Source organism: Medicago sativa, chromosome 3, assembly GCF_051527215.1.
Source record: "Medicago sativa cultivar Bolivia chromosome 3, Bolivia_mono, whole genome shotgun sequence".
Taxonomy (NCBI): Eukaryota; Viridiplantae; Streptophyta; class Magnoliopsida; order Fabales; family Fabaceae; genus Medicago; species Medicago sativa.
This window is the reverse complement of record NC_140751.1, coordinates 72,580,632-72,605,340: the sequence shown is the minus strand read 5'-3', so window position 1 is coordinate 72,605,340 and position 24,709 is coordinate 72,580,632. Positions and strand designations below refer to the sequence as shown.

At 31.3% G+C, this 24,709-nt stretch overlaps 1 long non-coding RNA gene and 1 pseudogene across 3 annotated transcripts; one reads left to right on the top strand and one right to left on the bottom strand.

The window, feature by feature from the left end:
- Window positions 1–1,792: 1,792 nt before the first annotated feature.
- Window positions 1,793–3,806, bottom strand: LOC146939928 (zinc finger CCCH domain-containing protein 29 pseudogene; annotated as a pseudogene). The gene has a single exon (XR_015031833.1). The product of XR_015031833.1 is annotated as a zinc finger CCCH domain-containing protein 29 pseudogene (transcript).
- Window positions 3,807–4,621: 815 nt separating this feature from the next.
- LOC146939927 (uncharacterized) lies at window positions 4,622–7,427 on the top strand. 2 transcript variants are annotated; one of them, XR_015031831.1, is made up of 3 exons: window positions 4,622–4,958; window positions 5,268–5,398; window positions 7,074–7,427. It is a non-coding gene; the product is annotated as an uncharacterized LOC146939927 (long non-coding RNA). The 2 variants fall into 2 exon arrangements; XR_015031832.1 differs by having other exon boundaries at window positions 4,665–4,958; window positions 5,290–5,398.
- Window positions 7,428–24,709: the final 17,282 nt, after the last annotated feature.

Genomic DNA, 24,709 nt, shown 5'->3' with positions numbered 1-24,709 from the left:
ATTGAGTTGAGTGAGATTGTGAGAATCAACTTTCGATCTCCCCATAACATATTTTCAAGGAGAGTAAAGAACCTTAGGATTGTACTTCAATGACATAATGTCATGACATTGAGCAAACCAATTGTGACACATGATAATATAATTTTTTAAACATAAAAGATTGAGAGAGAGAGAGAGAGGGAGAGAGAGAGAGAGAGAGAGAGAGAGAGAGAGAGAGAGAGGGAGAGAGAGTAATTGAATAACCTATGTATTACAATTGGATTGATCAATGTAATGTGACATTCCCATAATAATGTCATTGAAGTGCAATCCATAACTTTAAGTTGTAATGTAAACATTTGAATAGAGATTAGTACCTAAGTGGTACAAAGGAATCAAGGCTTGTTGATAAGGGTTGATGTAGCTTAGTAGCTTCGGGGGTTGGGGGTCCTAACTTTCATTTTCTTTTATTTAAATGTATTTTTATTATTCCTAAAAATAATTATCTGCTTATTTAAATGTATGCTTGTTTATCCCTAAAACAAATTTATATATATATATATATATATATATATATATATATATATCAATTATTATGCCCTTATGAAAGGGGAAATAAATACAAATGGACAAATTCAGAATGTTGCTTTCACCAAACTTCTTCAACTCTTTCCTTGAATTAGAAAAAAAAAATTATATGTGATAAGTCGTAGTTTATGATGTTTTTAATTTCCAATTTCAATAAAAATTAGTGAGTTTTAATATTGTTTTAGAGCTATTTTGCTTCAAAGTATTTGTTTTGGTTTCAAGGTCAAAATAATGAAGAACAAGTTGCTTCGAACAAAAGCATGGATAAAGAGTTAAGAAAGAGAAGAAAAGTCAAGGAAAATGACCTTTTTCAAGTGTTACGGTGATGCCTCATTTCTCACCGGTGTTGCCCCATTTCTCACTGGTCGTGCTCCTGGAAACAGCTGCTCGTGCGTGGATAGGCAAAATTATCACGCACGACCTTGCGCCCCATAAGCACGGTCGTGCGCGCCCTTCAGTTGATCAGTTTTAGCAGTTTTGAAACTAGGCACGGTCATGCGCTTCATCAGCATGATCGTGCAAGCTATGCAGTCACATTTTAATGTTCAAAACTCTTGGAAACTGCCCATTATTGCCTTGTAATCCGAGTTTAATGCCTTGTCTGAGGTTATAGGCTATAAATATAGGGCTCATATCAGAGTTGCCATCTTGGAATGCTTGTAAACTTACTCTAGTGAAATCAAAAGTTCTACACTTGTTCTAAGTTCTTTTTGTTCTTATTTTTTGCACTTTTATTTCTTGTTCTTTATATTTATGCACTTTTACTTCTGCACTTTATATTCAGCCATCTATATTTATGCAATTTATTTCTATGTCCTTTAATTCTAAACTTTTGTCTACAATGATCATGAGTGAGTAGACTTGTTTAAGTCTTGGGATTGTTGGAATGATCTAATGATCCAATCCTATTCAACCCATGTCTAGACTCTATTTTATTAAGATTCATTTTCTAATCTAATCTCATTATTTTAAAGCTTTATACCAAACATCAAACGAATGACCGAAAGGTGAAGTTTGATATCAGAACAAATGATGTTAGACAAGATGAACATAATATAAAGTAGTTTTGTGATTCTTGACACAATAAGATTCATACTTAAAGGGTCTCAATGATAATCAACCATAAGAATATGCTTGATTATTATTGAGATACACTCAAAGGAAACATGAAATACAAAAGAAATTCTTTTGTCTTTAAAAATGAATTTCACATAAAATAGAGAAATGGATAAGGAATGTTTAGTATTTATCATTATGATCAAACCACAATCCTAAGGCCTTTTTATAATATTCTAAATTTAAAACCAAGAAACCATTGAACTTATAAACTTGATCTTTTCAGCTAATCACGACTAATAACTAGATTGGGAATCATATAAACTCCATGTGGATTGACAACTTTTTACAACTCTATAGAACCATATACTAGTAGATTCGTACCAATATGCTGTCCAATTCTCTGGACTAACCTGAACTTTTTTTCTTGGCAACACTATCTTCCTATATTCTAACAACATTTCAATTAAATAAATAAATACATAATATGAAACTTAGTAATTTGTCAAAGAAAATAAAAATATATGAAACTTAGTAAGAATAATCAAGAGGCACTTTATGCTACCATCTGCTCTGCCCATGGTGATAACTTCTGGTTATAGAGATCATAATGTAGCCGCTCAGCACCAAATATCTCAGAATTCTCAGAGGAAACCTCTTGAACAAGCGAATGAACCCACGAGACATCCGGTTCAACATGTTCTGGCCGTGCCACGGGCGAAGCAACTACCATAGAATTTCTAAATCCAAAAGAAGCAGATTTTTTCAACTTATGCAGCTCATCCCAATCATTTGAAATCCAATCTGAGTGACCAGAGTTCATCCTACTGTTGGATTCGGAAGCACTGATGTGGCGTCTTGACACACCGCGATCCATAAAACTTTGGCTTCGTGTCGCAAAGGCTGAAGACCTTGAATTCTTCACTGCTGCAGCCATAGCAGCTGATGAATCAAATCCATATGCTGATGGTTTTCTCATAGGAGATGAAACAGTGTTGTTGAATGGATAATTTGCTTGAACATGGTTCCTATTTTGGTTCAGCTGAAACCTATTCATAGTCATAGATTGCAATCGAGTAGGAGTTGAAGGTGGCATTGAAACACCATGTAACAAATCCATTTCTTGATACAAATCCCTTGCACTCAAAGCATTTTTCAGCTGCAATGAAGGTGGACTGTGATTGATTTTATTCTTCCACATGTAATTTCCATTCTTAGGAGATGAATCAGCTACCAATGGAGACATAGGTGGTGTTGAAACATTTGAAATTGGCAAAGATTCTTGTGAAGGCATAGCTGAACCAGTAGAAGCATACAAAGGCCTCAACTCTTCATGTTTGTGTGCAAAGAAACACACTTTTCTAGAACATCTAATCTCATCTTTACAAAGCCTTGTTCTGTATTGTGCAGGATGAAGCAAAGACTCAAAAACACCATGTGAATACTCACATGCATCTTTCTTCTGGCATGTCCCTTTGCGAAACTCGGGGCACGGAACACAGCTATAAGGATACTTCTTTGGATCTCTTCTCCTAGCATTCTCCCCTGGATGAACAAATGGACACTCAGTCCAATCATGAGTGTAACCCCTTGAGCAAGTCTTCACTTTGAAACTATACATTCTAAATTCATCTGTTACAAAAACACCATTGTTTATATCAGGCAATGATATATCAATAGCATATCCTGAATCTTTCTTCTCAACTTCTAATTCTTTTGATTTAGGCACTAGAAAATTCTGCTTAATTTTTTCGTCAAGGGTATCAACATCTGCTCCAGCATCAACCAAGAGTTTAACAATCTCAAATTTGGATTTAGAACCACCAGCAACAGCACAATGTAATGCAGTGACATTTTCACTACCAATTGCCATGTTCACATTAACCATGTTTGTTTCAATGATATATTTCACCACCCTAATGCTTCCAAACAAAGAAGCAATCATAAGGGGTGTTCTCTTTTCATAACACATCTTCTTTGATCCTATTTTTCTACAATACCAAAACCCTGCCTCATTGATATCATAGCCCTTTTCTTCTACTTCCCTTTTGAAAGCTTCAATATCATCAATTGCTGATAATTCAAGTAAAGTTGAGTTTTGGAACTTGTTTTCCATATTGAGTGGTTTTTTGTGTGTGTAATTTGTTTAGAGAATGAATAAGGCTTTGATTGTGAAGGTGAGTGAGAATTGAATAATGTGAAGTTCTATTTATAGTATAGTGTTAGGAGACAAAAAGAAGAAGAAGAGAGGAAAGTGTGACTTTTCTTCGTTGCTCTTTCTCAAATTCTACTCGATCTTCTTTGACTTGTATACTTGGTCACAGTCAATTATTGAATGCTAAAGTGGGACCCAAATGCGTGTTTCTTTAAATCATTGTTGGTCATGTTCGTACGTTGGTGTCTTCATATCTTCATTCTTCAATATGTTTGCACGCGGACTTCTTCCTTGTTCTTGACTTGACTCTTGTACAATAGTCATAGTAAAATTTGATCACCAAAGTAAAGTAATGTTGTTCAACCCAATCATGGATGATCAAACTTCAAATGAATTCTCACTTGTATATTTTTTTTAACAAGTCAAAATAAGATATATGAACACAACAAAAGTAACCCCCCCTCATGGACAAGGTGTACTGAGGAAAGTCACCAAGAGTTAGTAGTACACAAACAGCAAAGCCAAAATCATGACGAGCTGCCGCAAAGCAACAAAATAATTACAAAGAAATGTACATGCATACTAATGAGTGTCGCCACCACTCACGATAAGTGTAGGCGAAGTTTATTGATTTAGACGTGAGTCATGTAAAAGAAAGTAATTTGACTTTATCTAACTAACAATTGACGTAGCTCCAAAAATTGATTGTTGAATATCCGATTAATATAGATATAAAATTGATTTTGTTTTAAAAATGAATCCACAAATTGCGAAACTAATATAAATACTTAATTTAGGAACTAATAACTTCTCTTTTTTACAAAGAAATTTGTAATTTTTATTATATACATGTAAATTGTTGAGTTTGTAGTCCAAATTGGATGACAGATACGTCAAAAAATGTTCCTGAGTCGGTCTTTCACTTCCACTATAGTATAGTCTTTTTTTGGGTGCTATCAATAAATCTTACAAGAGATACTAGCCAATTTTGCCGAGTTCTACCTGTTCATCCTCAAATTCCAGTGGGACCGTGTTTCTTCTACCTTCTAATCTGAACTTTCGCTTGCATCGGATCGAGGATGGCGTGCACGAGTGGCGTTATTTTGTCCTTATGTGCTGAATCGGCGCAAAAGAGGGATGTTTGTGGGTAGACAGGATATTGGAGTTAGATCTTCTATTGGTAAGTTGCATGTTTGTCTCACAAAATTCAAATTGAATCTGCGATGGTGTCAGAGCTTGCCCCCCTGAATTCAAATTTAATCTGCTTTGTCTGCGTTTTGGTCTTTGTTTGTATTCCTGTTTTGCCCCTTATTGAGGTCTTTAAATACCTGCATCTTCTGGTTGATGTATTCACTTTCACAATTCGCAATTTTCATCTGTGAGGAGAGATTGTTGTTACTTTCAACTTTCAATTCAATATCGATCTGTTATTTGAGTTTGCTGTTTGGCTTGATGTCGAAGTCTGTGATTGATAACTCATTTGACTCAGTGTCTGCTGTATCACCTGGTAGGGAGGGATGGCGGCTTAAGGTAAGGGTTCTGAGGTTGTGGGAGGTGCCAAGCTTCTTGAATCCTGAGCAGCCCAATTCCATAGAGATGGTTCTCATTGATGATCATAAGGTAATATTGATTATTGTTGTTGATTTCTGTTTGATTTTATTAGTTTATCACTTGGTTCTATGAATTTGGGTTGAATTATTTTGAAGAGCTTGCAATCAGTATTTGTTGTTTTGTTGACAAAGCAAATAGCAGATAACTGAAAAGGAAGAGTAGGAATACTAGAGTTCTTTCACCCATGTTAATTACGGTTGTTTAAGAAATTGACATTTATAATCTATATAACTTTGAAACCTTATTTTCATTCTAAAGATTTATTAAAACAAAAAACACCCTCTTGAACTTTGATAAGCTTGACTCACTATTTCCTTTCGTTTGTATTTGTTACATGCAAACCTGCTAAAAGCTTACATTACAATGTGGATGGGTTGAGTTTGGTTTAGCTTTTTCTTTTTCAATTGCTAATTCCCTAGACTAAATCCCCTATTAATAAAATAAACCTCATTATTTGAGATAACATGGTGGTGAGATTAGAGTATATTACCTTTTAATGCCAAAAATCCAAGGGATCGGGCAATTTGGTTCTCTGTCACGTTAGATTTTCTGGGTGGGATTTTTTTTTTGGAAGTTGTAAAAGAAAAGGATTATTAAGTCAAAATTCATCACGAGATAATTTGTTAAGCAGAGAATTTATGCATCAGAGAATAGCTAAAGCTTAGGGATTCTACACTCAAACATACAAAAACAAACTATGGGTGAACTGTGTAGCAGTCCCAGTGCAATGGCAAATCCTACTGATTGCTTTGTTGCAGAATATATACAAGACACGATATATAGTATGCAGACAACCAAGTAGCCACTATAATATTTAAATTAATTCATATGAAATTGATAGAACATTTTTTCTTGATTAAAATGACGGATGGAATATTAATGGTGATAGCCATCTGGTAGTTCTTGCTTATGGCCTTCTCCAGGGCTAGGACCAGAGTTGTTAATCTCCTCCAGTAATTTCTTATTATGTGCTGAAGTACTGCTTATTACAGCACTATTAGTATCATTATGCTGTTGTAGTGGCCGAGCCATCCCATGTTGGAATTGGAAGCTCAACCCAAACAAAATAATAACAATAATAGCAAAGTAATATAATTTCACTAAGCTTCCAACCATTATTAGGCTTGGAACGAGGTGTATGTGATCTTGCTAATGAATTGATGTATATATGATTACTTCTATAGCTACTTGATATATATAGAAGAGCATGCTACATGCATTGCTATTTATAGTGTTGCTCATAAGGAGTTTAATTGTTTTGAGACACCACCTCTTAATTTGCTAAAGTCTACGCTATCAAACATGGTGTATTTGTTACCTGCAACAAACAAAAAAATGTCACCAATTTCACAATACTCTACTCGCTACTTACTGACAATATTAATATAAATGGATAAGGACATTCAAAATCTATCAAGTATTATAATTCATATAACACAGCTTCCAACAGTGACATCAACATTGAATAATAAAAAAAAACTAAAAAAAAAAGATTAATAATGGGAATGTGTTTAAAGAGATCAATAGGATATGCATAAGTTATTTTAAAGAGATCAATAGGATATGCATAAGTTATTTGTGGGTGAAAAAATGTCAATAATAGTGCTTTTTATATGTGTTATGCTCCTGCAGAAAAAAAAAATGTGTTTATACTAAATAACGTACTCTATTTGATATTGTTCAGGTAAAAATGCAGTATCCTCGAAGATTAACCAATGTTGCAGTTGATTTTTTGTTCGTGTGGGGTTGTACCGGATGCATGTGACTGGGAATTCTTTACACTGGAGATTGTCCTTCGAAGATACTTCATTGTACTGATGAACCATTGTTGTAGTTTCTAATGTTTAGTGTTGTTCTGTGTTAAAAGATAATTTGATCGTGACAATGTTATGTAGAATAAAAGTTATGTCTAACTTTACAAATTGTGTCGTGATTAGTTGGTATTAATTGCAATAAATGTAATCCGTAACCCCATTGTACTTTCCTATCGTCTGTCGTTATATTTATGGCAAATTTCTAATTATAGTTTGACTGTTAATTGTTTCGGTACAGTACGTGTTTATCCGAATTAAATTATTCGTCTGTGTGATTCAAACTGTAGCTTCGAAAGATATTTGACAACGCGCCACGACGCGCCATTGTTGCACATTTGTTGTCGCTTGAGTATACTGCCGAATTTATGCTTTAAGATTTTGGTGCATTAGTCCGTAACTGTCACACCAGTTCAGTCAACCCGTGCATCGGCACGGGTTACACACTAGTACTATACTATATAGTATAGTGAAATCATCACCATTTTTTTTAAGCATGAGTTAACAATTTCTTAAGGCGCATCAGAAAATTACATTACAACTTGGACGCGTAGTCAGTCGTAAACTCATTTTTGACTCTTTTACTCGACAAACCATTCCGCGACTCGGACTCAAATATTTTATGAATGCACCTTGTAAGCCATTTTTTGTTGAGTCAAACAAAACTCATGATAAAAACCTCTAAAAAAAGGGCTGCGTGAAAAAGAAATGCACAATTATATAATTTTTTTCCTAGAGTTTTACAGGTCTTAGGCATAATAGGAGAAAAGAACCCCTTACATAATACATCATAATTTTTTTAGCTCATTGTTGTGATTTTATCAGGTCTTCTTTTCATTTTTTCCCCGCTTTTTACTACCAAAAAAGAACAAAAAAACAAAGAAAGATGAGTGGGTCATATGATCCTAAATTCGTCTCACATGATTTAACATAATGATATAATTTAATTTTTTGGAACATTTGAAAGACAACATTAAAGTTAATTTCTCTAGTATGCTTATTTTCAACTAAAATATAATTTGTTTTGTTATAAAATTCCCAATTTCTTGGATAATAAATATGACCAATATATTTAATATTAGTGATGTTATAAAATTTCCAATTTCTTGAATAATAAATATGACCAATATATTTAATATTAGTGAGGCACAATATTAGAAACAAAGGGCCCAAAAAAATATCACAAATTTATTCGATAATAATTTTTTCTGACACAGTATTAAGAAAAACAAAAATTTACAGGGAGGGTGTAAATAGAAATATTTGTATATAAGGGTGTATATATAGCAAATTGAGACAAATAGGTCATAAACATTAACAGGCTTCAGCACAGCCTTTCAACATGTTTGGGCCTTTCAGTAATATTTGCTATACACACTCCCTAAAAACGAAATATTTCTATATACACTCCCTATTGTAAATATATTTTTTAGGGCCGCCTACTGGCAAGAGCCCTAGGCCGTCGCACCCCGGCCTATGCCTAGGGCCGGCCCTGAGGTTGATTGTTCAAATTCAACTTGTAGTATATTTTTTTTTGAGTAATCAACTTGTAGTATACATGAAGTCTAAACAATAATACGGTAATAAAAACAACAAATTCTAACCATGTAACTCGATAAAAGTGATCTAGAGGTTGATGTTTTCATGATTTTTTACGAGCATGTTTAAGCCATTAAAATGTGACTTTTCAACCAAAATTAGAATTTTTGACAAAGATCAGATTAATTATGAATTTTTAAACCTCCAAAAATCAAAAAAGAAAACAACGGAAACCTCGACCTAAAAATTGAAATTGGGGAATGTGTAAAAAACCAGCTCAAAATTTCATTTCTAGATCGATATTTGTGTTGTTTTTTGTTGAGTTTTCGACGCTTTAAAAATTTAGGGTTAATTATGTTTCTAGTCCCTATAAAATAGCGACCTTGTAAGTTTAGTCCCTACTTAATTTTAATAGCATTTTTAGTCCCTAATTTTGTTTTTCTGCACTGAGTATTAGTCCCTACTCAATTCAAATTTGTTTAATTTATGCTTAAACTCTTAAATTTTTGAACAATTTTTTGCAGACATGTTTAGAACATTACTAAAAGTTCGTCCGCAAAAAATTATTGCAAAATTTGATTTCTACATCCATATTTTATTACTTTTTATCTTTAACTTTTGTCGTTTTAAAAAATTCATATTTAATTCATTTCATGTCAGAAAATTCTAAATTTTAGTAAACGAACCTTTCATAGTGTTCTAATCTTGTCTCAAAAAAAACGTTCAAAAATTTAAGAGTTTAAGGATAATTAATCAAACTTTGTTTTAGCAAGGACTAAAATTATAAGTAAATTTTTTTTTATAGGGACTAAAAATGCTATTAAAATTAAGTAGGGACTAAACTTACAAGGTCGCTATTTTATAGGGACTAGAAACATAATTAACCCAAAAATTTATAATTAATCTATTTCTAGTTGAAAAATTCTAATTTTAAGAAGAAAGCCCTATTTTAACGTCCTGAACATCCTTGTAAAAAATCATGAAAAAAATTCAACCTCTATATCACTTTTCTAGAGTTTAGGTATAAATGTAAAAATATGAGGTCAAAAATAGGAAGAATCTCAAATTGCAAAGTTAAAGTGTTTTTTTTTTTTACATGCTCATTTTTCAGAACATGCGTATATTACAATGTAAATTTGAACGATTAACCCATTTTTTTTTAAGAAGCAAAAGATAAATTTTATTAAACACAAGATCATGATATAAGATATGCTGCAATAAAAGCTCTTTACTAATAAAATAGAAAGGGCTTTTATCGCTTGTAGCTTTCTTCGCATGCTTGAGCGCATTAATAGAATACATATAAAATAAAAAATGAACTTGAGTTTTCAATAAGGCTCGCGTAGGGGAAAAAAGCTATGCCAAGTCTGGCTACACTGGTATAGATGATCCTTCAAAAAAAGAATGGTATAGATGATTGATAATTTTATTTTTGATGATGAACAATGGAAATGATTACAAGGTTGGTGTTAAAGGCCGTTTTTTTTTTTTGTTGTTTTGTTTTGAGAGAAGGATGATAATTGAATGTTTTTTTTTTTGGTGCAATGGTGATAATTGATTGATAATAGAGAATATTTGGGACGTTCTATTTAAGGTCTCCTAATATTTCTAAGACCTTATAAATACACATTCGATAGTTATCTATCGGATGTATATTTTTTTAAAACGTTTATATGATAGATAACTATCGCATGTGTATTTATGAGACCTTAAAAATATTAGAGGGTCTAAAGAGAAACGTTCAAATATTTGTACATTGTATTGTATGCCTCCAAATCATTTATGGGCCTATTTTATTTGGGCTTTTATTTTTCTGTTATTGGACTTTGTGAGATACGTGGATATTTGATTCAGATTTTCTTTTCCCGCCCTCTAGCTTTTCGCGCACACTCCGAATTTTCTATTTTGTTCTGTATGGATTGTATAATATGAACTTTTATTTGCAGAATATTGAATTATATAATCCAAATCCTGTAAAAAGTTAGAGAAGATATTATAATTGATAACAAGATCTCTGTTGACCATCATATTGTCCCTACAAAACTCCACATTAGTTTTAATGATGGTAAGAATGGTCACCAGTGACCATGATAACCCACTCCCAAATGATAATTAAGAAAGAAAATAGAAGAAGAAAAAACGAAGAGCAGATTTGCAATAAAAATGGAGAAGAATGCATGACTATTTATAGTCAAAACACCATCATAAACTGTAACTACACTGTAGGAAAACGTGTAAAATGAACCAAATCTGCCACAAATGAACAACAAACTGTCCAAACCTTTGTAACACCACCATCTAGAGTATGACATATTTCGGATTTTATAATCCAAACTCATTCTAGATTGGTTCAGATGATATAATCTGAAATCATTCCATGCATGTTTCATGCATTATATATCATATTTGACTGGTTGACCACATATTTCAACCTTTTATTTATTTTTATTATAGTCTATGTTTGCATTTTTCCTATAAATACCCACTCATTCTTTACAAATTCTTATTCCAACTCACGTTCTCTCATTTTCTTTCTTACTTTTGTTTTAGGGGTCCGAGTTAGGATGTCATGATTTCACTGTTGACCTTTCACACATGAGGTCAAGAAAGACCTTCATAGTAATAGTTTTGGGGGTAACACAACAACTTGTATTTTAGATCAGCTTCGACTTGGGGTTGTTCAAATCAATTTCCACCTTCTCATGCTCCATCATCTCGTATTCTCAAATTTTTTTGAGGGCGTACGAGAGGGATGATAAACCTTCTCCCTCATTCCACCTCCATATTCTTGTACTTCAAATTTAGCTTTAGGCGTCAAATATTTTATACTATTTTATACTAATTAGCGTTGTGTTAATGTAAATGTATTATGAAATCATGTCCAATTAATAGATTGTGATGAATTATTAAATTTTATTGTCAATTTTTAATTATGTCATTTTAATAATTGGAGTTGAATTTGAATAAATCTGAGTAAAAACAGTTTAGATTTTGTAAACCTAAAAACGTTAAACAAGCTTTGGTTTATATAATATGAACGGGGTAAAATGGAAAATTTGGAGGACTCGTGAAAAGTTAGTAGAGTGGAAAAGGAAATTCTATTGTATTTTTATGCACTCTCTTACTACAAAGGGAAAATATAAAAAGGGGAATGTAGGTGTTATCTTGTTTCTTGCTGTTGTAACAGAAAGCAGAGAAGTTAATGCAGGAGAAAAGGAATTCAGAGAGATTTTTATTTATTTGAGAAATATCATTACTGAGAATAGTGGTGTAACAATTGAGTTTGTTTCGTTTTTGAGAAGAAAATAAATCCAAACTAATTGAAAATAATTGAGTTGGTTTGATTTTTACAACTTTTTTCATTAAATCCAAACCAAACCGACGAATGATAGGTTGGTTTGTTTCAATGGTTGATATTTTTAAAAACTTATATAAGATATTTGATAAAAGGAATTTAGAGAGTTTTTTTTTTTTGTTTTGTTTGAGAAATACCATTGTTGAGAATAAGGGTTGCCATTTTGGTTTGGATTTACATTGAAAATGTTTGGTGACGTTTACATATCTATTTCTTTTGCAATTCAATTTCGTGTCTCGTGTAGGGTCTGTTGGGTTGGGTGTGTATTCGTTCCTAAGGTATTTCATTTATCATGTTCGATTCTCTTCGGAATTTCAATGGGCTAGTTTAGCTACCAAAAGAAATGATGGCATCGCGTGAGGAAATTAGGAGGGATCCCGAATTTTACTCAAGGACTACCAAGTTTGACATCATGAAAAATTCTCCAAATGCATGGAATCAAGGTTATCATTTTAGGCATGTGCTAACTTAGAACATGATGTCCTAACAATTTAAATAGTATCATGCTATCCAGTTTCTCTAAAACACTTGTTAAGAAAACTAAAAAAGTAAATTTTTTATTGGAATATCATTTTTTACATCTTAAGTAAATTTTTTATTGGAATATCATTTTTTACATCTTAAAAGAGGTTAATTACACAATTTTCAAAATAGTTTTACTATATATTTGATTCCTTGACAAGTGCCTTTGAGGCATTTGTTAATAGTCCCCATTGAAATATTATAAAGAAAACAAATTATTTTGGTGGATCATCTTTTATTTTTACAATAGTTTACTTCGTCGTCCTAAACTTATACCATGATAGAGTGTTTCTTGTTATGTCGTTAGCAAATACTCTTTATATCCATTCTCTCACAAAATAAAAAATATCTCTCTCTCACATGGTGAATTAATTATTATTTGTTTGGTGAATAGTGAATTAATTATTATAACTTTGGATATATTATGGACATTTTTTTATGTAAATTCTGTATATACACATGTAATTGATCCATTCTCTCACAAAATAAAAAATATCTCTCTCTCTCACATGGTGAATTAATTATTATTTGTTTGGTGAATAGTGAATTAATTATTATAACTTTGGATATATTATGGACATTTTTTTATGTAAATTCTGTATATACACATGTAATTGTTGAGATTAATTCTTCGAATTTTGTAGGCCGCAATTGGTGGTAAACTCTTAAAAGTTTTGACAATGCCGCATATAAATACATGTATTTCTAAAAAAAAGAAATTTGGACAAGACATATTTCTAAAATTTGTTATATAATTAAGGTTGGAAAATGCTAACAAGTACCTTAAGACATTCGTTAAGAAGCTCAAAGTAGAAACTTTATCTCAAAAATTGTATATTCAACCTATTGAAATAACAAAAAACAACCTTTTCAACATAAAATTTAACAATTATTTCCATATTTGAATCCTTAGACAACGGCACTTGATATTCGCTTATCACTCTGGATATGTTATGTTGCATTGGCCAAATTCCTGGTTCGTTTTCTTTTCCTTTTCTTTGATTGACCTTTTCCTGTCATACAATTTTTTTAAGCATACAAAAGGCATGAGGCGTTAGAATGGGAAAGTCATCCCAAGTTCCCAACTAATTAAGTTGGCACCGTCAATCCAAACAAATAAACCACATGCTAAAATATATTAATACAAGCTAAAAATAATAGACAAAACTCAATAAAAATAAAGAAAGACAGTAACTAAAAGTCTAAAACAGTAGAAAGACAAACCAAATTTTCTGCCGAAAGACATCTGACCTAATAAAATCAGGATTATTATCTCACAAAGTTCATATAACATTTAAAACTAAACCCAATAGAAGTTAATTTATCAACTTAATAATTTTCTTCTATGTAAATATGAGAAATTCTAAAACAAAAGGAATAGATTAACTCCAAGAATTTGTACCAATCAGTCCTCAACATCCAAGAAGCAATGTTAGAAGAGAAAAATTGAACGAGTAAAGAAGAATCACACTATTAAGAGTCTATCTAAGAATTCCATAAGGAGAGAAAAGTGAAAATAGTGAAAAGTGGTTATTCTTGATTGAATGAATTAAGTTACGGCTTATGGTATATATCGAAACTAGAAGTGACACCTCATTACAACTAACTTCTAACAAACTAAATGTAACTAAAATGCACAAGAAATTCATAATGAAATTAAGTTACTTGCGCGCTAAGCTATCTCTAACTTATGTTACAAACTTCAACTATCCTCCAGTTTTGCTGCTTTGTTCTAAATTCTAATAGTTTAAGCCAACCCTTCTGATAATCAAAGACTTGAATATCAAACATAGTCGTTTGAAGCGATCAACAATAACAAAGTTTCCAGAATTTAGATTTTTGTCAAGGATGTAGTCTCTTTCTTCTTCGTTTTGTCTTCTTGAGTTGTGTGGTGAATATGGCTTGATTGTTTTATGAGTGGGGAATAGAATGATTAGGGTTATGTAAAAAAGTTGGTTCCTTCCCTTTTATCCATTCCCCTTTTTGATCTATGTCTCTCTCAAAACTACTATTTCATTAGAAACAAAAAATGAAATGAATTTCTTTGATAAAGATCTTGATTTTTTATGAGCTTTTGGATTGTTTATATAAAAAAGAATAACAGTATTAGCGTTTTGAAATGTAAAGGACCAAATCTTGTATAAAAAGAATAATGAAAATCTGAATTGTTATGTGAAATTAAGTTAAGAGACATCATCATTAACAATTTTTCTTATACTTCTATATTTCAAATTTAAATAATTAAATAAATCTATATTTATCTACTTATTTTAAATAAGGGCAAAAACGCTCCTTTGAATTGAAAGGTAGTTTCTTTTATTGCCCCAAACTTGAACATGTTTACAAAAAGTGTAGGATTTTCATATCCATACGTAGAAGAGCATCCACCAATCTTGCTGACACATCACAACCAACATTTTCCTAACAAATTTGGGCATATACCCAATAATTTTGTATCCTCATGCAAGACATAATCAGGTCCACCGATCAAATTAGGGAAGCCAAACAACGTTGTTCTTTAATTTGGATGCATGAATCGAACTCAGACAGTTATATTAGTTCTGGCTTCTCTTAAAGATGTCTCTCTTCTTTTCATGCCAACGTATTACATCATGTTTTGATGGTATATGAGTTTGATAAGGTTCAATGTATGATTAATATAAGAGGGTTTTGTCATGTGTGATCACGCTGATTAATATTCTTTTTTAAAGAAAAACTGAATGAAAGAGCTAAATAAACATTTGAAATGTTGTTTTCTCTTCTAACACGTGCAATTAAAACATATTATGTTAAAAAAGGTGACAATGTAATATAATAAGTCTTTTTTGTTGTTGTGGTGGTTAGGGTTTGAACTTCAATCTTGCATATATTATGCATTGTCCATATCAATTGAGTTAAACTTACGAACACATAAATAGTAAGTATCTAATGAGAATAAGTAATTTTCAAAATTTTAAGAAATAGATCAAACACAATTTCTAATACATAATTCTATCTTCCTTAAAAAAATGGGTTATCTTTGCTATACTAACATGTACCTAAGACAATTTTCAGGAATAGTGCGAAACTTATTATATTACATTGTCAATCGATATTAATACATTATTTACATGACAATGAAGTTAGATATAATTTTTTTTAATGATCAAACAATTATAATTTAGTGTCACGTAAAACTTTAGATGTCGATAACATATGAATAAATCCAATATTTATATTCAAAAAAAACAGAAGTGACACTCCATGGTCATAGATGAAGAAAAAAGGTGTTTTTTTTTTTGAAGGAAAAAAAAAGTAGGAGTGTAACTAAGCTATGTTTTAATGAATTTCACACTGTTGATTCAAATAGAGTATATTTTATTTTGTAATTTTGTTTTTAAAAAAGGTTGTGATTTAGTTTTAGATAGTTTTTGGTTTACATATTATTCTGTCGGATTTTGTTTTGATGTTATATCTTAGTGAACTTTCCCTCAAAAAATATCTTAGTGAACTTTTTCCTCAAAATATGTATATATATATATATAAATTTTATTTTTAAAATTTTTAAGGGTTCAATCTCATCGCCTTCTTATGAAAGTCCCGTTTAAAGTCAGCAAAACTCTCTATAGACTAACTCATCAAAACTAACATCGGTGGAAATTAAACATAAGACTTTGAGATTAGCACAATCCAAAGTCCTAAGCCATAGAGAGATTCAATTGAGTTATGATGTATTTGGTTTAAAAAAAAGAAAATAAAAGTAAAGGAATAACGTGCGATTGTGAAATATTCTAATCGATTTAAACATGTTATACATCATAACCGACATGTTTTAACCAATAACCAGTAAGCGGAAGCAAATTTAAAAGAGCGCTAACTCCCAACCATTGCTATGTCAGAATTGAACTTCTTGCTGCTGCAATTGTTCTGTTTCGCTATTCCAAACCTCTAGTTACTCAAACTCGGAAAAAAGAATGGACCAACTCATTAAGTTTTTTGCTTAAAGAATAGCAATCCACAACAACTCACTTAAAAACCAAAGTGAACTCACATGGAAGAGAAAAAATAGTGAAAAGCTAAAAGTAATATGTAATTTTGAATAATGCCAACATCATATCAACGATCGATAGATACAAGTGACACGAAATTTAGTCCTCTTAATCTAGTGATCATGTGTTTGATCTTTATATTCAAGAACGGAGGAGAAAACGTAAAAAAACAAAGGAAAATGTTAACTTGTGCTCTTAAGACACAAATTAAGGAATTAAATATAGAAATAATTTATTGAAATGTGTGCTTTACATTTAATCTTTAACTTTTTAATGAAATGAATGCAAAAAAATTTAGAATATTTATTCTTTTAGGTTTCTTAACATGTGCCATAAGGGCACAAGTTAACACTACCTAAAAAATAAGTACGGAGAAATTCTATAATCGGCGGTAAGAATTTCATATCTACAATATGATGATAACAAAACAAAAGAATAATACTTACGACACACTCTTTGACCTACTCTACTCTAATGCTAACACTAATGTACTCCCTCTGTCTCGTATTATAAAAAAAAAACACATTTATTAAGAAAACTAAAACATAATAGTTTGTAATATAGTTTTTTGTGTTATTTTTAAATAAGTTTTATAGAAAGATGTAAAAACAATTTTCATTGACAGTTGATTATAGAGAAAATGAAAAAGATAGTAAATTGAATGCACTTTGCATTTAATTTTCCTTCGGAAAAGATAATTTTTTGAAAAAAACATAATTAAATATGATAAAAGTTGGTCTTTTTTGCTTATAATTTGGGACAAAGAAAATTAGTTTTTTTTCTTATAATTTAGGACGGAGGGAGTACTCTATTTGAATCAACAGTGTGATTAATTTATAGTTTTGTGGACATCATTTTAGTTTATGGTCGATATGTAATTAATTTTCAATCATGTATGCGCAAATCGTTTTCTTTTTTTTTTTGACGTCAAAGACAATTTCATTAATGAAAGTCTGGCAATAAATCAAATGCCGAGACTGCAGAAATACAAGGCGGAGTTTCTTCAATCCATATGCAATCTAAATTCTTAAGAGCATATTTTGCTAAATAATGAGCACATTGGTTGGCTTCACGCCTAACATGCAAAAAATTTAAACTACGAAAACTACCCTTAAAACTAATACAATCTTGAATAATTGATCCAACATAGTTTGGAGATTGTTGGTGAGCATTCAACGCTAAAACCACATTAGAAGCATCTGATTCTGCTATAAGATTCAGAAAAAACATGTCTTTTGCAAATTCCAAACCCTTCCGCATAGCTAAAGCTTCTGCAACCTCTGAATCTGGTGATGAAAAGACTTGCCAGCAACTAGCACCAACGACAACACCTTCATTATCTCTCACCACAGCACCAATACCCCACTTATCACCCTCTATCGGACCTGCTGCATCAACATTAAGCTATAGAAACCACTAAAAGGAGGTGTCCAATGAACATCAGATATTGGCAAAATTGGACCTCCACTTAGTGTCTCCACCAACACTGTACTAGCACTCTTAAAATTCACAATAGATCTTTGTGCCTTTTGAACAGTGGCAGCCACATCAACATCAGTCCCCTCAAAACATTTCTTGTTTCTAGCACACCATATCTCATAACACAAGGCCAAAACATGGACTATAATATCCTCATCGACATCAATAATATTTTCCTCCAACCACTTATGAAAAGGAACATACCTGAAATCATGTGAATTAAATACCACACCTAAAGAAGAAGCAAACCATATCTGCTTTGACCAATGACACTCCATAAAGAGGTGTGAAATTGTCTCATTATGTTCCCCACAAAAAACACACAATGGATCGCTACTTATTCCTTTTTTAAAAAGATCATTTTTTACTGGTAGTTTTTTATGTAGAATCCTCCAAGAAAAGTGGATGTGTCTTGAAATACTTTTTATTTTCCATTATTTTTTCCACACTTGGTGATTATTGTCCTGCATTGAGCTATGTGAGCCAACTGCTTCACGCCTTGCCTTTAAGAAATGGTATGAACTCTTCACATAAATGGTATGTGCAAATCGTTTTCAAGTTTGTACTCATTGGTGTCGGTTTTTTTGGGTAGTCTATATATATATATATATATATATATATATATATATATATATATATATATATATATATATATATATTATTAAAGTCGATTTACACATGTCAAACTATAATACTCCGCTTCCTAACGTAATTTTTCTTTTTCGAATGCCAAAAATCCAACTAATTAGTACTCAGGTTACACAAATTGTTTTAAACCACCCCTTGTTTTAACAAATTGAAGAGTGAAATTGAGAAAAAAATATTACATTAAAACACAATATTTTTTTATATAAGATCAAAATATTTTTTTTTTACTATATTCAAATTGTTCCTTAATGTGGAGTGTTAATATTTTAATGGGATATAACTAATTTTTAATTGATAATTTAAATAATATTATAGCAACGATAAAATAGTATAATCAAGGGTAAAAGTGAAAGAAAAATACAACCCAAAAGGATGAAATCCGGCTCCTTAGAGTGTATACGAGACAATATCAACCGTTAATTTAACAAATTAACGGTAGATATTATAGATACATCGTAATAAATCACGAGTTTTTCATAATAACAAGTATTAATTTTTTCACTTTACACTTTACTCACTTTAGAGGATCCAGAAGGATGCATCTCATTTATATATTGTTATGGACTCATTTCAAAATTAAACAAATTTTTAGGGACTGTTCTAAAATAAACTTAATTTTGACTTTGACTAAAAAATAATTTATATTCATATTCTAATTGATATTTAAAAATAATTTCTAACTCAGATCAAAATAAGATATTTTTTTTTTGAAAAGGATGTTTTGAATTTTATTTTATTGTCAACTCAATATAATTTATTAAAAATTCATGTTATTAATCGTGAATTGTTATTTAATTTTAGTCTATGTGTACTGGATATTTTTTGTTACAAAGCTAAAGCAGAACAAAAAGAAGCAAGAAAGAAAAAGGACTAAAACATTATGCGAAATGAAGTTCCTGCATAGTGTGCTAACTGCTAAAAGGAGGTTTGATAAGTCTGGTGTGGAGAAGATCTATCTATACGATCCCTAAATTAGTAGTATAGTATTTTTTAAGAATAAAGGACAATAAAAAAAGGGTAATAGTCACTTTAGTCCTTGAATATGTAATGATTAACCATTTTAGTCATTCATTGTATCAAAATTTTAAAATAGTCCCTCATTGTGCATTCTGTTAGTCAAAATAGTCCTTGACACTAAAATAACTTCTCAGTGTTCACAATAACTCATTTCATATAGGGACTAAAATGACAATAAACATGTACTTATAAGAACTAATATGACAATAAGTAAGTATATTGGAGGACTAATCTGACAGTATTAATGAAATATTTTAATATTAAGGACTATTTTGACTAACAAAATGCATAATCAAGGACTATTTTGAAGTTTTGATACATTGAAGGACTATTTTGGCTACTCATTACAATTTCAGGGACCAAAGTGACTATTACCCCTAAAAAAAAAGGCATAATTACATGTTTGGTCCCTTATGTTTATTTTATATTTTAAGTTGGTTTTTATGTTTTAAAAGTTTTAAGTTGATCAAAAACGTTATTTACAATGGAATAAATTAGTCATTCCGTCATTTACCTGTTTGAATTTGACCGCACATGTGAACAAACACTTCGATAAATAAACTATTAAAAAGACATTTCTTCATTTGTTTATGTTTTAAAGTAAAAAATTCCATAGAATTGCTAGTTCATTTAAATGGAACATTTAGATCGATTTAATCGTGAGACACTATTCTTAAAAGATCCGTAGTCAAACTTTAGTGTGAAGTGAGATGGCATTAAAGCATATAGATTATTACGTGAGTAGACTGACGATCACATCTCACAGATCATGGATAAAGAGCTATCAAGTCTTCACATAAATATCAAGTCTCATAGACATGGGTGACCTAGATGAAATTTGCCCCTCTTATATTACATGAGAAATGTCTACGGCCCCGAATTGAATTGGACAAGGGTGACATGTTATGTCTTGTTTTCAATATAAACATGAAGACAAAATTCTAATTATACACAATCTCTTTATCACATAAAGATCTCATTCTTGTTACTTGGGTAATAGTGATGTGTTGTTAGTTATTGTTCACTGTTTATAATATTAAAATGTTTAATATTATTGCCAACGTTACAAGAACCTACATGGTCACACACAAAATGACAGTTAAACAAGATAAATAAGTGAGACTTATTACTTGGCGGTACGTTTAGTGAGTGGAGCAAATAGTTGGAAAACCAGCAAATGGGTTATTGGGCTTACACAAGCTCAATAACGCTTGACTTGCTGAACACACAAGTGGTTCTATAAATAGAACAATTGTGTTGAAGCAAGTACACACTTGACCTAATTCCCCTGTTCAAAAACCCTAGTTTTCTGAATCATAAAACTGCTCCCTTCTCTCCAAGCCTTCATTCGTAAACAGTGAGCACTATGAGTGAAGGAAGTTGTTCGTGTGGATTGGATAGAGGTGCTGGGTAGTACTTTCATTTGCTTCCATTTAAAGCAATTCAAATTTTCTTTTGCATGTTTGTAATCTTACTTTGCTTCATATTGTCATCACCCACATGTCCCTTCTGAAAGATTTCCCAGAGCATTATTTGGAGGTTGAAGTGTTTTCAATCTTTTGGAAATTTACGACATCAACACATTGATGAAGGAGAAACATAACCTTAAAATCCTTCTTTTTCAGTTCTTTATTAGTTGTGCGGTACTTTTGTTGTGTCATCTATCCTAATTCTTGCTATCAAGAACTGGAAGCTTTCCCCAAAATTTGTTTTCATGTTTATCCATCACACTTGTCATCTTCTAATTAATTAGCGAGTGTGGATACATGCGATTCTTGATGAATCTTGATTGAATGGAACTGAAGGCGATTGATACTCTTGGAACATTAGTGTGATGTTGGAAAATATACTTTGATCTTATGTTGTGTGAATTGAAAAAATAGAGTGTGGGGGTCCCACATAAAATAGAACACACACATTAGTAGTGTTTAAATTGCGGTATTTAATTTTAGATACTTAATAATAATAAAAATAATAGTAATTATTATTTTTATTCATGAATATCACTTCCCATAAATTTAGCTTATGGTGGTTGTGATAAGAATAAGAATTTAATTGAATTTCTTATATTTCCTTCATTCAAATCTAATAGTTTGTTTCCTCCACTTTTGTGGATTTGTTTCTTTTGATCCTATCCACAAGTGTTATTGAACTGATTAATGGATAAACTTCATTTTAACTTTATCCGTTAAGAGTATCTGTTGTCGCAATTTGTGCTAAAACAGTTACAAAATCTCTATATAAATAGAGGACTCCACTCAGTTCAAAAAACACACCAAATAGCACAGTTGATGCTTCCTGTGCGGTTTCTCTCTTCTCCCTCCGACTTGTGTTAACGAGTTTCTTTTGCTTCTACTCCTTTCTGTCCCTTCGGAATTAAGAGTGTTCTTAAGACCATAGTCCCTTTTTCGGTTTAATGTCCCTTCGGAATTAAGAGTGGTCTTAAGTTCATAGTCCCTTCGATAATTTAAGTCCCTTCGGAATAAAGAGTATTATTAAGATCATAGTCCCTTTCGTAATAATAATGTCCCGTCGGAATTATGAATGATCTTAACAGTATATAAATTATTTAAATATTTTTCTATTTGAGGAGAAATGGTGGTATCACCATATTTGAGTGGTCGTAGTACCATATTGAATGTTTGGAGAACTTAAAGGTTAGAATGGTGGAAACACCATATTTAAGTGATCTTAACACCATATAGAATGGTAATAATACCATATTAAAGTGGTTTCAGTATTAAAGAGTGGTCTTGGTACCATATTTGAATGTGTAAATCTCGAACGATTTTCTACAGTGCAGTAGTTAATCGAACAGTTGTAGCTGGGCTTGTTTTATCTTGGAGGCGGCGTGGTTGATAGTCTACCTTGCACAATTTTGGGTAGTGCCACGAAACGTCTTAAAGAGAGCGACCTGGTCGTGACTCAACCTAGTAACAACTTCGGTAGATAATAAAATTTGGAAAATCAAATACAACAATTTGGAAATCCAAAAACAACAGATACCAGTTGTTAGGATTGTAGAAAAAATAGAGAAAGGAAAAGTGAATTGTGAAAAGATAGTGTATATACAAATTTTTTTGGTCTATGCAACAACTCTACTTGCTATTTTTGTTGCTTGACTTCAGTAGTATATATACCTAGTGACGGATCCAGAAAATTTGAGTAGTGAGGGCAGTATTTAAAATAATGAATAAGTATATTCAATTTAGGTTTAAAATATTAAACTAAGTATGTTTTAAAAAATCAAACCAAGTAAAAGAAGAATAAAATTGGAATGAATTTAATTAGCGTACTCTATCGGTGTATAATTATTTTACACATACATCCAATAATGTGATGTTTCAAAGAAGACTATTTTTGACTAACAAAGTGCACAATCAATGACTATTTTGAAATTTTGATATATTTAGGGACTATTGTGACTATTTGTTACACATTTAGAAACCAAAATGATCATTACCCTATTATTATATTTTATTATACTTATAAATATATGGCATTAAAGAGGAAGAGACCATAACTAAGTCAAACTGCAAGCTAAAGCAACCAAGTAACATATATGAATGAAAAAATTAAAATTGGTGTGAGGGCATTGGCCCACATAGTTCTCTATGTGGGTCCGTCCCTGCATTTAGGGACTATTGTGACTATTTGTTACACATTTAGAAACCAAAATGATCATTACCCTATTATTATATTTTATTATACTTATAAATATATGATATTAAAGAGGAAGAGACCATAACTAAGAGTCAAACTGCAAGCTAAACCAACCAAGTAACATATATATGAATGAAAAAATTAAAATTGGTGTGAGGGCATTGGCCCACATAGCTCTCTATGTGGGTCCGTCCTAATATACCACATGATGATGATCTTTCAATATCATACATATGCCCAATACTTTCTAACTATGACATACCATTAGTTACTTGCATGACAAGTAAATTTTCCAATACTAACTAACTGTATACATTATAACAACTATATACCATATTAGTGAACCAGCCCATCGTTTGGATCTTCAGAATGATTTATTTCAAGTCCAAACATCTATATTTGAATTACAATTCAATAAAGACAGAGTTGTAGCTACAGTTTTAGGGTAAAAGACTTGTTGAATAGGACAAACGCAAGGCGAGGTCAATGTTTTAATTAGAAAAATACTTTCACACTTCATAAACTATGTAAAGTGTAACAAAAAGAGGTAGAAAAGGTGGAAGAAAAAATATAAGCGTAAAAAATTTAATAGAAATGTGATGATAAACAAATGTAAGAGACGTGTAATAAAATTTAAAAGTATATTAAAAGAGAAAATGTGAGAAATGTGATTAAAAAATAAAAAGAAAAGCATTTTAACGAGTTGTCAATTTTTAAGAAGAAAGCTAGGCCTCTCGTATACTAATTGACAATGACATGATTTATGGACCACTTCGAGAACAATCCTCGTGGTCATTATCTTAATTTATTTTAAACTAAGGCAGTGTTAACTTGTACCCTTAGGATACATGTTAATAAACTTTCTCTAAAATTTTGTGAATTTAAATAAATGATTAAAAAGTTAAATATTAAATGCAACGCACTCTCTCCAATTTTTTTTTTTGAAGTTTTAGATCTTCAACTATATTTCAAAATATTTGATGTTTTAGTATATTTAGTACTCCCTCCGTTTCAAAATACATGTCCATTTTGGAGAAATTTTTTGTTTCAAAATACATGTCCATTTGATAGTTTAAGGATACATTTTGTCTATTTTACCCTTGTTTACCAATTAATTGAATTCTAGATTTTCTCCACAATAATTATGTTCCACTAATAAATATTGACCCAATTTTAAGTGGATTTAATCATGCACTCTCCCAAGAAAGTAATCCATCGTGTGAACCAAGAAATTATTTTTCCATGACTACTGGACTCT